At 31.8% G+C, this 11,847-nt stretch overlaps 1 pseudogene; it reads left to right on the forward strand.

Annotated features, from left to right (window-relative positions):
• Positions 1-1,535: 1,535 nt before the first annotated feature.
• Positions 1,536-10,912, forward strand: LOC124935164 (annotated as a pseudogene).
• The last annotated feature ends 935 nt before the right edge of the window (positions 10,913-11,847 follow it).

The raw sequence follows: 11,847 nt of genomic DNA on the forward strand, positions 1-11,847 counted from the left end.
AGAAGAGGGGATCATTTTCGGCTTCCTAAATTGCTTCAAGGAATGAAGAAATGATATTTGAAAATTTCGTGAGTTGTTGAAGGGTTAAGAAGTCCATTCTCGCAATGCAAGCGAGTTCAGCGATGATAAGCTCCAGCTCCGGCTCCTTCCGCTCTGCACAAACAAGTGTCGAACATATCAGATTGTACGTTTATACATCCAACAAAGATCATGCAAAAAAAAAGTTATATATGATAGTGATATCACAAGGCTCAAACAAAAGTTCACTACTAAATGATAACCTAAATTTATTTGTGAAATTACAATTGTCACATTTTTTAATAGTCAAAAATTAGTTTCAAATTAATAATTTAATATCTTAGTAAAGTTGCTATATTAGCGTCTAAAATTGCGCTCCTTAGAGATGGAGAAGAAAGATAAACTTTGAAATAAAGTTGACACTCCGTTTTTTCATCGAGAAACTGAGAAAGAAAATGACGTCAAAATGCGGGTGAATAAATTACGTATCGCTTCGGTACTTAATGACACTCAACAAATTATCGCAGTATTGTGTCATGTGTGGTCTCTATTAAGAGTATTTGGCCATTTTTATTGTATTAGGCCATTTTTATTGTAATATTTACAAGGTGAAGAGGGAAGATCGAGGACGAGGACCGAGTGAACTATATGAGATGGGGAAGCCTAGAAATGTTAGTGTCATTAATGTAATCATATATTCTTCTAAGATGGAAGTATTCATAAGTTTTAGAAATTAACCTACGATTCAAACACAATATATATATATTTATTGGAGAGAAATTGAGAGTATAACGAAGTTGCATGAAAAAGCATGAGATGAGAGAAAAAAAATGAAGAATTATTTTTTAACCTTATGAGTTTGATTGTAAGTCTTCTATTATTACTATTTTTATTATATATATATATATATATATATATGCCTTATTATTATTATCATTCCTTTTTTTTCTTTATTATGTGAATATCTATCTTATTTTATAAACATATTTTTATATACTGTGTTCAAATTAGACCGGCCGGAAATAACATCCAACCGGTCTGATTCAGATTTTGATCTCACGTTGAAGGGAACGTCCGACCCGGTCTGATTCAGTTTTTGGATCTCACATTGAAGGGAACGTCCGACCATCATTTTTGGATAAATACATGTCCCAAAATAAAGGAAACTAAAAATGTCTAGACATGTATATATAAATATCTTGTTTGATCTTAGTTATTTAAATAATTTTAAATGAATTGATTTTTGTTATTATAACTAGCTAATAAATCACACCATTTATTAATTAAAATATATTTTTTTTTATAGAATTTAAATAAAAAATATTTTAATAATATAACAAATAATCTTAATTAATAATTTTTCTTTGTCAAACAAGATTTTGAATTTTAATTTTTTTTCTCATAAACTATCCCAACATGAAACAACTTAACAGAATTAACCCTTTCATGTTGTGTCAAGAACAGGTCATTACCTATAAATGAAGAATCTCTGTTTACTATTTCTACCGGGTGTCCTCCCTTTCCTCCTTCTTTCTCTTTCACTCTTTCTTCCCATTTTCTTGGTAGCAGACCCGGGAACTTGTGGTTGGTTCTTCTAGACTATTAAGATACAAATTCATGGCTGAAAACAATATTATCGGTGGATCTTTGAGGCAGAGTTTTTTAGCGAGAAGTCAAGAAAGACTACTTACGAAGAAGGAGGAATTCTCAGAGCTCGGAATTGGAGCCCAAGTTGCCGGCCATCAGAATGACCCACTTCCCACCGGATGCTTCGGATCCCTCCGCGGAAACCTTAACGTTTTCTGGAACAATGTTCGAGTGGCTTCGATTGAATCCTATGAAATGGGTCGGTCCGATCCTAAAAAGTCATCCTTTGGTGCTAAAATGGGTTTGGCTATCGCCTTCGTTTCAATCTTCATATTCGTCAAGGAAGATCTCATTTAATCGGCCAGAATTCAATCTGGGCAATCCTTACTGTCGTCCTTGTATTTGAATACAGCGTTGGTATGATTAAATTTGAATTTCAATCTGTTTTGATTATGGGTTACAACCTTGGTTTTATTATGTTAATCAGGAGCAACGTTTCATAAAGGATATAATCGTGCTCTTGGGACAATATCTGCCGGAGCACTTGCTATTGGCATTGCCGAACTGTCTGCTTTAGCTGGAGATTTTCAAGAAGTTATCATTATCATAAGCATATTTATAGCAGGTATAGTAACTGCATTTTGTTGAAAATTCTCATATTCATTCATTGATTCATTCACGTTTGAAATATCTCATCTTGTTTTGTGGTTAGGGTTTTCTTCAAGTTATTTGAAATGCATCCTGCCATGAAGCAATATGAATATGCATTCAGAGTCTTCCTGTTGACTTATTGTCTTTTACTAGTCACTGGAACATCAGATTTTATCGAAAAAGTAATCAGCAGATTACTGTTAATTGCAATCGGGGCTGCCATTTGTTTGGTTGTTAATATATGCATTTACCCAATTTGGTCTGGGGAGGATTTGCACAAACTTGTCGTCAAAAACTTTACTGGTGTTGCCAATTCTTTGGAAGGTAAATGAATCCAATTTGTTGTTTATTCATTTCAAGATATAAACTATATATATAATATTATAATATTAAGATTCATTAATCTAGTCACTAATCTAGCCACTAATCTAAAGATAATATATTAATTAGGCCAATCATATATAGAAAATCTAATATAATTATTAAAGGATTACTGAGCTTCGACACTAGAACGGGACAAAGTGGATTGACGCTTAGCCGACTAAGAAATTAGATTATCTCTCAAAAAGACAAGTAGCTAAAACCTTGTGTCTGGGCACTTACCACAGTCAACATCAGTGAGCCAAAAGAGAACTAACAGATGATGGAGACAAATAAATGTCAAAATCAAAAGTTCCCTAAATATATCAAATAATTCTCTTTAGAGTTGCCATGTGTATTCCGGGGATCATGCATTAAGACAAACCTGTTGAACCGCATACGTGATATCAAAACGAGAAAATTTCAAACATTACATAACACCAACCAGGCTACGGTACAAAGAAGAATCTGACATTGGAGAAAAGAATCTGACATTGGAGAAGAGACTGAAGCCCAAATTTCGGTGTGGTATGAACCAGCGTAGTCGAAGGCTTACAAGATGACATACTCGCATGGTTTATAATCTCAAACGCATACTTTTGTTGAGAGAGAAAATACCATTTGCATGAGGCCTTACCGAAATGCCCAAAATATAATGCAAATGATCCAGATCCTTCATAGCAAATTCCGTACTAAAGCTGGAGATGAAGAATCAGCGGAGAGAGTTAGAGAATTCCATCAATATTATATCATCAACCTACAATAACACATATTCCATGTGCTCACCCTATCGAAACACAAACAATGACTGATCTGAAACGGGAAAACCAAGTGTGGACACAAAATCTGTAAAGCGTTTATTCCAAACTCGAGGAGTCTGTTTCAAACTATACAATGATTTTTTTAAACGACATACATGATGAGGAAAATGAGGAATCTCTAAACCCAATGGGTTGATGCATGTATACAATATCATCAAGAATGCAATGGAGAACATCTTATTACATCAAGTTGTTGAATTGATCATTTCTTCGATAGGGCAAGACTAAGGACCAACCGAATAGTGACCGGTTTGACAACAAGACTGCAAGTCTCCCCGTAATCAACTCAACCTGTTGATTTTTCCATCACCTACAAGACAAGTTTTGCCTTTAAAAAGAAACATCAGCACGGTCTTTATGAGTAAAGACCCATAAAGAACGAATATATTAACATCACTGGACGAGGAACCAACTCACATGTCTTATTAGCAATAAAATCATTAAACTCTCATGCATGGCTAACTTTGAGTTTGGATCATGTAGAGCAGCTACAAGGTTACGTGGTAAATGAGATTTTTTTTGGAATTAAAGGAGAACTAGAATGACACCCCACAACCATGGTCCCCGCTTAAACTGAAAGTGCTTCCAGATGGAATCGAACCCGTGACATTTTGGTCTCCTAAGCCGACTCTTACACTAGGCTACATTGGTAAATGATATTTAGACCCAACAGAAAGAAGGTTAAAAATATGTTTGGGCCGAAACAACCCTCGTTGATTCGAGTGACCGGTCAAAGAGAAGAGGGTGTATGGACGGGAGGGGGAGGTGGAGGAGTTTGAGATGCAAGTGTAGACTGATGAAGAATCACATATGAAAAATCATACGAGAGTGGAGGAGACTGAATTTCAACAAAAGAAAACGAGACTAATCAAAGATGATGTGACGACCATTAGGCCAACCATATATAGAAAAAGCAATATAACTATTAATTGATTATATTTATTAGAAGGTACAATTATTTCTTTCTAGTTTATATCAATTTAATCTCAAATCAATCAAAATACTAAAATATTATTTATTTCAATGACCCAAGATCGAACCAATCCTAATTCAGTCGCATCTTCTTGTAGGTTGTGTCAATGGGTATTTAGATTGTATGGAGTACACAAGAATTCCTTCGAAAATTCTTACCTACCAGGCTTCTGATGATCTTATGTATAGTGGGTATAGATCTGCTGTTCAATCTACAACTATAGAGGATGATCTGGTATGTGTTTTTCTACTGTTCACTCTAATAAACAGCCTCTTGGTGCTAAAATGAATAAAAAAATTTAATCATCGTTGCCTGGTTGTTCAGTTGAGCTTTGCTGTGTGGGAACTTCCTCATGGGCGTTATTAAACTGTTCAATTATCCTTGGGACTCATATGTAAAAGTTAGTGGCGCATTGAGACATTGTGCGTTAATGATCATGGCTATGCATGGATGCATTCTTTCAGAAATTCAGGTATTTTAGACATTGATTTTGGTCTTCACTAATTTTGTTGATGAGGCTGTTTGGTGCTTAATTATTCCAAATTATATTAATTTGGTAAGTTTTTTTCTTCAACTTTAGCTTCTCTTCCTAACTTTTCTGTTTCTGTCTCTAATTATATCTTTTAAATAGAAACCTCTCTTTTCACTAACAAAAACCTAACTTAATGATTAATTTTCTCATGAAAGCATGATATTTCTTTAAACACTTGCGAGATTGGGCTTTGATAACCGGAATAACTAGTAATCTCAATCTTCATCAGTTAAATCATTTATCTCAACAACATAATTAAATTATTTATCTCACCAACTAAAATACCCTTATACAATCATATTGTTTATAATATCTCTTTTGTAAATTAAAAACCACATAAAATTTTCACCAACAATTCAAAAGTCTTAATTGACAATACTAAAATAAATATTGATGATCTCATATCCACTTTTTAAGAAAACACTTCCTCAAACAACCTAACTAGTATGAAGAACACAACTACTATATTAGGATTCTTGCTTTGTCTTTGTGGAATTGGGCCTAGGGTTGAGGCTCAATTTGGTGCGCTTCAATGCTAGGATACTAAAGGGACCATGATATATGTGCGATTATTTGTTGGATTAAAATAAGGCATGAAATCACGTAATGGTGAATATGTTAATCAAATTGTATTGCTATGGAAATATCAACTAAATTGCCCATGAGATCATATCATAGTGGAGATGTCAAATATATCACATTATTTTTATCCTAATTATGAACTTCTAATATATATATGTATATATTTATAAACGAGAAGAGAATGTGAGACTAAATTCTAGAACAAACAGAAAGAGTTAAAGTTTGTAATCCCTAGGTATAACTTATTGAATTCGATTCTTCTTCGAAAATAGGACGTAAGAGGTAAGATTTTTGTGTCGTTATTTATTACATTTATTGCTATTGTTTTGTATTCCAAGTCGAACATTGTTGGTCTGAACCATTTTTGTGTCGTTATTTCATTATTTTTTTACATTTACGATATTGTTTTGCTTCCTTACGGTTGATATTATTCCGATTTCATTCTTAGGGGATAGTTTTCATCACAATCTCCATAAACATGAATTTCACTAAAAAAAATTAATGTTTTGCAGTCGACCCAAGATTAAGGAGGATCTTTCTAAATCAGATGCGGAGGAAAGTTGGTATTGAGGGGCGAAAGTGTTGCCATGAACCTTTGGGAGTTAAAGTGGAGAAGATGGAAAAACTAAGCCCTGCTGGAGATATTCTTAACCAAGTACAAAGCCGCGGAGGAGCTTCCAAATGATTGTAGATGAAAAATCGTACCTTCTTGTCAATGCTACAACTTGGGAAGGTGCTAAAGGGTCCAAAGAATACGATCAAAGATCCCCATGTCCATAACGAAAATAAACAGCCCGTAATCCATTCCCTTAGTCAATTAGCACTCAATCTTCAATCGACCTCACAACTAAGCCAGCATAAGTAACCACCAATCTTCTCTTCAAATGGATTTTTCGGAGGATATGTTGAACAAGCAGATGCATTGGCCTTCGCGTTTATACGATTCACGGAGGAAACTATACTTAATGTTAGAGAAGTGAGGACGTATGAAAGTGCAAGCGCGTTGTCATTAGCGACTTTTATATCATTGTTGATAGAATTCGTTGGCGAGACTTCAAATACTTGGTGATATGCGTTTGAAGAGCTAAGTCAAAAGGCGAAGTTTAATGAGCCATCTGCATGAAAAAAGGGAAATCTATCATCTTGATTTCCTTAATTGTGCTCTTTGTGATTCGTTGATCTTCCTTAACATTGTTTTGTTTTATTGTGGAGGCAAATGCTTTAGTTTGGGTGGCTTACAGTAGATGATGCAGATCAATCAGAGGGGATTCATTATAATTGGTTTAATGGCAGTTGGAGGAATAAATTATACATTGAACTCTATCTATTGCTTCTTTTCTCTTGATCCTTTTCAAAATCTTCATTCTTCTTTCTTGGAAGGAGTCTAATTTAGAGTTTGATTACAATAATTGATTCATTCATACAATAATTTTCAGTCCAAACTCTATAGTATGTAGATGTAGTCCATATATACATTTCTGTTTTCTTATTCCTTTTCTCTCTACCTTTAGTTTTGTTTCTTGCTAATAAAATGTCATTCAGCTTCTGCATCAATGTATCATTGTTCATTTAAAAACAGCCTTTTTATAATGGTTTATTTCTGTAATTTATAGTTTTGATTAACATTAAAATTGTTTATCATTCAGTTGGACAAGTTTGGCCAATTCGGTTTCTAACTCCAATCTAAATTAATTGCAAAATTTTAACTTTCTTTCTAAAAAAAAACATAGTATCAAATGTAAGAATGATATTATTATTATTTTTTTATTTTAAGAGTTAATTTGATTAAATTAAATTTTATTGACAGCAATTTTTATTTGAGTCTTAAACTTTTGTTGTTTTTATTAAATAGGGCTAACAAACAAACGTAGGTCCATCTTTTAATTACATAATTTTTCAAAAATTTAATTTACCACATTTATAAGAAATATAGCAATTCTCCTTAGTTTTTATTTTCTTAATTTCTTTTCAATCATTGTATATTATTTAAAACATCCAAAAGTATTCAATAATTTGTTATGCCTATATTTCGAAATTACTTAATTTAAAAAAGTAAATATATATAAATTGATAAACTGTAAAAAAAATAAAAAAACCTAATAGTTCCGAAGTTCTGTAAAAATAAATAATAATTTATATTTTTTCAAAATTTTTTATTTGTTTTTCACATCACACATCATTTTAGTTTTCGATAATTTAAATAAGGTAAATCTATAAATAATATTAAATCGTAAAAAAAAAAATATCTCCAAAACTATATATATATATATATAAATAAAATGATGCTTAAAGTCAAACCAACACCCATAATAATGCAGTATTTTCTCTCGTCCTCTTTGTCTTCTTTTTTATAATTAAATTTTAAATTTTAAAAATTATAAATATAATTTATCTTATATTTTTATTTGTAATTATTTTCTCCATAATTAATTATATATATATATATTCTCACTAATCATAAAATATATATCTTTTTATTAATAATTATATAATATATTATATATATATATTAAATTTAATTACCTTATATATATTATATTAATTTTCATCATTAATTTTATATAAATACAATTTATCTTTTATTATACATTTATCTCTCATATATATTATATATATATATATATTATATATATATATATATATATATATTTCTTTATTAGCATAAATAATTTTTTAATTAATATAAAAACTAACTCATTACAAAATATATATATACATACAAAAATAATAAAATTATTTCAATAATCTCAAGTGGTCTAACAATTAAAGTGTTCACATTTTATGTTTGAGACTAGAGTTCAAATTTCAAAACATGTAAATTTAGATTTTCAAGAATGCATTATGACTATAATATATGGTGATGTAACTTTTAAACAAAGATACGAGGTTATCTGAAAAGTGTGAGGTCAGAACTAGTGGTTGGTTTGACGATCATTTGAAAGTGTGATGTCACGAGAGGAAATCGGTTGGTTGGTGCTTTGGCGCGTGTGAGGTTAGATTATTGGTTGGTTTGGCGAACATTTAAAAGTGTGAGGTCACTAAATGGAGGTCGGGTGGTGGGTGGTTTGTCGAGTGTGAGTCGGAATTAGTTGTAGGTTTGACGAGCATTTGAAAAGTGTGAGGTCATAATTAGTTGTTGGTTTGGCGAACATTTGACAGTGTGAGGTCACAAGATGTAGGTCGGGTGGGTGGGTGATTTATCGACTTGTGAGGTCAGAATTAGTGGTTGGTTTGGCAAACATTTGAAAGTGAGAAGGTCATGAAATGGAGGTCGAGTGGTGGGTGGTTTGTCGAGTTGAGGTCAGAATTAGTGGTTGGTTTGACAAGCATTGAAAATGTGAGGTCACGAGATGAAAGTCGGGTAGGGGTGGTTTTGCGAGTGTGAGGTAAAATTAATACGTTGGTTGGAGAGCATTTGAAAGTGTGAGGTCATGAGATGGAGGTCGTGGTGGGTGGTTTGTTGAGTGTGAGGTTAGAATTAGTAGTTGGTTTGATGAGCATTTGAAAGTGTGAGATCACAAGTGAAGGTCGAGTGGTGGGTGATTTGTTGAGTGTGAGATCAGAATTAGTTGTTGGTTTGACGAGCATTTAAAAATGTGAGGTCACGAGATGGAGGTCGGGTGATGGGTGGTTTGTCGAGATAGAGGTCGGGTGGTGGGTGATTTGTCGAGTGTGAGGTCGGAATTAGTTGTTGGTTTGACGAGCATTTGAATGTGTAAGGTCAGAATTAGTTGTTGGTTTGGCGAGCATTTGAAAGTGTGAGGTCACGAGATGCAGGTCAGGTTGTGGGTGATTTGTCGAGTGTGAGGTCAGAATTAGTGGTTGGTTTGGCGAGCATTTAAAATTGTGAGTTCAAGAGATGGAGGTCGAGTGGTGGGTGGTTTGTCGAGTTGAGGTCGGAATTAGTGGTTGGTTTGACGAGCATTTGAAAATGTGAGGTCACGAGACTGGAAGTCGGTGGTGGTGGGTGCGTTTGTTGAGTGTGAGGCTCAAATTTAGTAGTTGGTTTGGAGAGCATTTGATGAGTGTGAGGTTATGAGATGAAAGGTCGGGTGATGACGTGGTTTATTGAGTGTGAGGTTAGAATTAGTAGTTGTTTTGACGAGCATTTGAAAGTGTGAGATCACAAGATGGAGGTTGGGTGGTAAGTGGTTTTGTTGAGTTTGAGATCAGAATTATTTGTTGGTTTGACAGAGCATTTAAACGTGTATAAGGTCATCAGATGGAGGTCTGGTGGGGTGTGGTTTGTTGAGTGTGGGTCGGAATTAGTTGTTGGTTTTGACGAGTAGTTGATAAGTGTAAGGTTACGAGATGGAGGTTCGGTTGGGTGGGTGGTTTGTGAGTTGTGAGGGCGGAATTAGTGAAGGTTTGATGAACATTTGAAAGTGTGGGAGGTCACAAGATGGAGGTTGGGTGATGGGTGGTTTGTCGAGTGTGAGATCCAGAATAGTTGTTGGTTTTGACGAGCATTTGAAAATGTGATGTCACGAGATGAAGGTCAGAATTAGGTGTGGTTTGGCGCGAATTGAAAGTGTGAAAGTCTTGAGATGCGAGGTCGGGTGGTGGGTGGGTTTGTCGAGTGTGGATGGTCGGAATTAGTGGTGGCTTTGACGAGCATTTAAAATTGTGAGGTCACGAGATAGAGGTCAGGTGAGTGGTTTGTCAAGTGACGTCGAAATTAAGATTGATGGTTAACTAAAATAAAGATGTGTCATCAATTGGAGGTCGACAAAGATTAGGAGTGATTTCCCACGGGGATAAAAAAAGATATATGAAAAAAATGAGTGACAAAATGATAGTCATTGCAGTGTTACCTGGGTGGTGTCGAGGGAAATAAAATATATTTTAACATTAAGTTTAGATTATTAACTTAATTTTTTACAAATTAAATTAATTTTAAATTAATTATACTACGAAATAATATTATTTTTATTTTAAATATTTATAAATAAATAATATTTTAATATATTTTATCCGTGCTAGTTTTATGAAGAATCCATTTATATAAAACGTAACAAATTAATAAAAAAAAATGAAAATGATACAACATAATGACATGACCGACTTTTTCTATTTGTAAAAAATGTCAAATAGCTAAATTGTTAGGATCAATTTTATATATCAAATTTAAAGTTAAGGCCCATTTTGATATAAACTACTCAAACTGAATTTTAAATAATAATTTAACCTTAAATTATTTCTAGTCAAAATAGTGATCTACTATTAGTGAGAGTATTTTTTTTTTTTAGTTTTTCTTGATAAATTCAATGGAAATTATTAAATTAGGATGAATGTTTTTACATGAGGAAGCGTGGAATAATTAATATGTTTTTATTATAACTAGGTAAGATACATGCATGTTGCATTTTTAGTTATAAAATAAAGATAAATAAGACATAAATAAAAAATAAATTTTATAAAGTTATTTTATTCATAAATAGTTATAAAAAAAACAATTAAAATACCTTTAAAATATTACCTATACCTTAAAATTTATCGTTCACATTTTAAAAAATAATTAGAATATTAACATAATTTTCAAATCATAATATACTTCCATTTAAGACCTTTTTAATTTAAGGACCTTTTTAATGTGATATAGGTATTAACCCGACTTTTAACATTTGAGCTAACATAATTAGTTTAGTTAAGTAATTATTTTTGTAAGAATAAAAATACATATTTTTAAATATAAACATAATTATTATTCTCCAAATATTCAAAATTTTGATATATATAATATGATTAAAGATAAAAAAAATATAAACTTAATTATGAGAGATAAGACCAATTATATAATAATTAAGAGTAAATTTAGGAGACAAAATCAATATCTATGAATGGCTTGTACAAAGCTATAATTTTATGGCATGTTACTAAAGCCCAAAATGTATCATAGACTATGCTAGGTAGAGAATCATATGTATCGCTTGAAATTCATTTATTTTCCCATAAATAAATATATGTTATTACTATATTTGTTATTGTTGTATATCTCCATATATTTATTTCTCATAAAAGTGTAAAAGTTATATTTTCTAAATCTGTCTTCATTTCATGTTCATTACTTAACTTTTTGTTTTTGAAAATTCACAGATAAAATATAAACAAAATATTATTTATATATAAATGTTTTTGAAGAGAACTAATATTATTCAAATTTAATTAATTATTAAATTGGTTTATTTTTACAAAAATTAGTTTTAATTTAAAATTTAATGTTAATATATATGTTTTAAATTTATCAAATATCTAAAAATATAAAATTCAGTTTATATAAGTTTGAAATATAATTTTTTCAATATTAAGTTTTGGATAATATT

Source organism: Impatiens glandulifera, chromosome 4, assembly GCF_907164915.1.
Source record: "Impatiens glandulifera chromosome 4, dImpGla2.1, whole genome shotgun sequence".
NCBI lineage: Eukaryota > Viridiplantae > Streptophyta > Magnoliopsida > Ericales > Balsaminaceae > Impatiens > Impatiens glandulifera.